This window comes from Pseudorca crassidens, chromosome 2, assembly GCF_039906515.1.
Source record: "Pseudorca crassidens isolate mPseCra1 chromosome 2, mPseCra1.hap1, whole genome shotgun sequence".
NCBI classification, from domain to species: domain Eukaryota; kingdom Metazoa; phylum Chordata; class Mammalia; order Artiodactyla; family Delphinidae; genus Pseudorca; species Pseudorca crassidens.
Genome location: NC_090297.1, coordinates 79,572,728 through 79,577,500, shown reverse-complemented (window position 1 = coordinate 79,577,500; position 4,773 = coordinate 79,572,728).

Sequence of the window (4,773 nt, the reverse complement as noted above, 5' to 3'; positions counted from 1 at the left end):
ACCCTGTAACAAGGAAAGCAAACCCAACTGGAAAGGAGGCAGAGGTGTTTCTCTGCCACATCGCAGCCATATGAACTGAGGTTCTTAATTGAATACCAGGAATGATATAACTTGGAAATTAAACCAAAGATATTTTCCATCAGTGTAAAAAGACCATTTTAAAACACTTTATTCATTTTTCAGATCTCTTTCTTCCTTTTCCCAACGTCACATTTATAGTCTGGTAGAGGGACACAATTGGAAAATTATCTATATATAAAAAAATGAAATTTAAGATATAAAAATTCTGCAATTCTGGTAAATTTTATGTTCACTCTTTCCTTGATCTAAATAGAGTATTCTAAAAATATTACCCATATAGGGGACACATTTTTTTTTAGCATCTTTATTGGAGTATAACTGCTTTACAGTGGTGGGGGACACATTTTTATATACATATTATTTTTGTTTAGAAATTGTGAGCTAGTGAAAAGTGAAAATGACCTTGACTGTTATACTTATTCATTGATAGAAATAATAGCCTTTTAATATCTGGATTCAGATATCTTCTCTACTAATCACACAACTTTCATAAATTTCAAAACAAGGATTTGGATTGAATGAAAACAGGAAGCTGGTGCTTCCTATGTGCCCCCTGTATTTGTGTTCATATGGAATATTTACACAATATTCTGACTTGGCTTTAATCTATAATTCCTGGCTATTATTTCAGTTGCAACTATAATTTTTAGATTAATGGTTATAATTTTGTTAAGGTATACATGAAAAGTTTTATGTTCATGCTTGAAAGGAGGATCATTAAACATTCATTATTACCACTCAAATTAGTTGTCATGTGCTATATAACAGTTACCCATTATCATCTCACTAGTTTAGGTTCAGCAGCAAGTGAACAGCAATATATAGCTCATATCAGTAGAGTAATTTTTGTTGGGGAACAGAGAGAGAAATGATTTTAAAACCCATTTGACATACTTATGTTGACAAATTATTTAAAGGAATTACTGCTTTGTCAATAAACATGTTTGTATATTGGAATAGGATTGTGTTTGGATTTACTTCTAGCTGTTTAATTATTCTATGATTGTGAAAAACTGCTTATTCATATGATTATGAGTAAAAAAAATAGAAAATACAAAGGTTGAGGTGTTTTAGTCTTTTGCAGACACCTAACCTTGCCAAGAAAAAGCACTTTCCATTTTTGAAAGCAGGCATTGAAATCTTGCTTTTTCAATGAAGCTAGATTGTGTAATTTGTTAGTTTTCCCCATCTGGTAACAAATTATTCTTAAGGGAAAAAAAAAGCAGAAAGTAAAAGAAGAGATGGATTTTTATAAATGTTGTGGGTAAACATACATAGAGATGTCTCCAACTCATTTTGGAAAGATGTGAAGTGAAAATTAATAAATATAAATATATTTTAGTGTAAGAAACATTTTGCTTTTTTCTTTCAAATACCTTGGTATGCCAGTTCACTTATGTGAAGACATTAGGACAGCCACATGGTTCTTTTGATCACATATATGAATCATTCCATAATCCTCAGTAATTTAACTTGGTTCTTTTTCCATAGAAAGAAAACCCCATAAATTTGATTCTGATCTCACCTAACTTTAGAGCTTTCTGTCTTAAAGAGTCAAACTGTAGCTGATGAAGACATTTTGCATTTTTCCATATCGCATCTGGCTTCATAATGATGGTTTATTCTATTTTATTTAATATTTTTTTTCTGCACAGAGGAGAGGAAAAACATATAGGTCCATGAATCAATCTAGATAATGGGGAAGGCTGAATGTAATAAATAATACAGTAACAACCCTAAACTAATGAGCTGTTGCTAAGGTACATTTTATAGGCTCATCCTCTATATAAAAAGTCACTAATAACCCCTTGGTGTAATCAGATGATAAAGCTTTGCCATAAGGCAACACCTGTGCAATTAGAACTGCAGATTCTTTTGCACGTTTCATTAATTTCAGGATTTTGTAAAGGCACAATGACTACACTAATAATCTAGTCTACTTGACTCCATGTCTACCAGAAAGTGTCTAATTAGATAAAGGTAATTAATTAGAGGTAAATGGAGCTAATCTGGCTCAGTTAACACTAATTCTCTGAATTAAGACATTTTGGGACACCTACTGTCCCGCTGACTGATATTTTGCATTAAGACTAGGTTCTAGAGGAATCAGAAAATACTGGCATTTGAGAATTGAGCAGTCTTTTGACGGCACATTTAGGCATCTGAAGCTGAAGGAGAGTTTTCTTTCATATTGTGCTATTTCACCACCTTTCTATTGCTGCTTGAAGAATTCACTTTGTAGTTATTCCAATCTGTGTTAGTCTCCGTATAAATTTTAATAACCTTTGCTATCATTTTTATTATCTGTCTAGCCCACCAGTGGAAGAAAATTGCAAGTTGTTCCCTCTTAAATAAAGACTTAATTGTTACATTAAGGAAATGTCAAGACTCATCAGCCTATATCTTAAAATTCCGATTCTTTAAAGAGAACAAACCTCTGCTTTGCCGTGTTGGACTGAAGATTCAGTGATGTGGGGGGAAGAGCATGGACTTTGAAGTCGAAAGACCTGAATTCAAATTTCTGCTCTTTTACTAAATGAGTGATCTTAGGAAGATGATTAACCTTCCTGAGTTCCTTTGATTGTAAAATGGAAATAATACTAACTTTACAGGGTTGTCATGAGCATTGAATGACATAAAGGTTGGTAATTATACCTGTTAGGCTGAGAATGAACACATAACCTAGCACCATATCTTGATTGACTATAAGATTAAGTGTCAAAAATGTTACATTTTCGGAACTTCCCTGGTGGTCCAGTGGTAAAGAATCTGCCTCCCAATGCAGGGGATGCGGGTTCAATCCCTGCTCAGGGAACTAAGATCCCACATGCCGCGGGGCAACTGAGCCGTCACACCACAACTACTGAGCTCACACGCCTCAACTAGAGAGCCTGCGTGCCGCAAACTACAGAGCCCACGTGCTCTGGAACCTGTGCGCCACAACTAGAGAAGAGAAAACCCACACACCACAACCAGAGAGAAGCCTGCACACCGCAACGAAAGATCCCGCCTGCCGCAACTAAGACCTGATGCGGCCAAAAAAAATAGTTGCATTTTCATCTTGACCCCATGATAATCTTTGGGCTATATTTATACATGCAGCAAGGGAGAGATGAAGAATTTTCTCCCAAATAGTGAAATTAAGAAACAATCCTCCAAATTCTTTATCTGTCTTGGTTTTTTATACTGCTGTGATTAGCCCTCTTGGCAAGTTGTTCCACCGTCCACAAGGAATGGACAGTTTGCCCCTGAATTGAACTCTGGGATGTATGTAGCTTAATATGAAGTGGATGTTTGAATCTTTCTTCTATAATTTCTCTGGGCTGTGCCCTTTCTTCTTTCTGGTCTCTGTCCTCATGTTTCTGGTCTACTCCTAGATTGCTCTAATAGTCTCCTAATATCTCTTCTTTCATTTCTTTCTCCTATAATTCAATGTCCTGTAATTCACTGTCACCAACTTAATCTTCCTCACAGAGCACTTTCCTCATTTTCTCTCTTGTCAAGATCGTAAGAAGATTCCTCGTTAAACTGACTTTCATGAAGGCAGTCATAGCATCTAAATCTGGTCCATATTATTTATCCAGCCTGTCTCCTGCCCTCCCTTGCCAGTGGTGCCTTTTATTCCAGGCAAGCAGGGCTTACTGTTCTTCACCACTCTTATCTTTCCTTTTACGCTCTTGTCTCTACCTGAAATCCTCTCTCCTCTTCTTTCAAGACATCTCAAGTCCTGCATTTCCCCTGAGGCCTACATTGACAACTTTGGCCTACCAAGAGCATTCTCATGTCTGAAGGCCCATGGCAGCTCTCCATGGCATCACACTGATGAGATGTCTTAGGTCAGGAACCGTATCCTGTTCTCCTTGTGTGCAAGGCAAACCTTGCCCGCCATCCTCTTCCCCCAGCCTTTACACGGTGCGACCCTCCGGGGAACACAGAACAAAACAATATACATGTAACTTAACTGTGAGGTGTGGCTTGGCCTGGGCCTTGGCTAGTCAGGTCTACATGACTTCTGAAGTAACCCTGGGGCTCTTTGCCCACTTTGGGTTTGGTTCAGCCCTGTGTTGAGCCTTCCTGTTTGGAGAAAGATTACCCTGATGAGAGGCCTGACTGTAGTCCCTCAGGTTTTGTGTCTAGCTTGTGGGGTATTAGGATTTTATAACATGCAATGAGGGAATGCCAGGAAGTGTCTTTTAGTATTTCATGACAATTAGAACATCTAGCAAGCAGTGATACTCCTTCTCCAGCAAACATTTCAGAAAGGGCTGAGTGCGCACGGGCTGGATTAGCATTCATTAGAGACCTTTAACGGAGCTTCCTGGTGAATTCTCTATGTAGGGGATTTTTCCATGGAGAGGAGAGTCCATGCCAAAGAAATTGAAACTTGTGTGCATTAGATGCCCAAGTTGACTGATTGTGGTTGTTGATTCTGAGCTTAACTGTGTGATATGCTTTGCCCAATGAGACAGTAGCAAACATGTAACAGACACAGACTTAAAAAATGCTTGGGTACCAGAGCTTGCTCTCTGGCGGCTCTTGGAAACCTGAGCAGCCCTGTGAATGAGCCCAGGCTAGCCAGCTAGATTGTGACCGACATGTGGTCTAGTATCTCTCTTTCCCCAGCCCAGAGTCAGCCAACCCCAGTAGTCAAATGGCTTAGCTGACAGCAGCTGATTACAGACACACATGTGA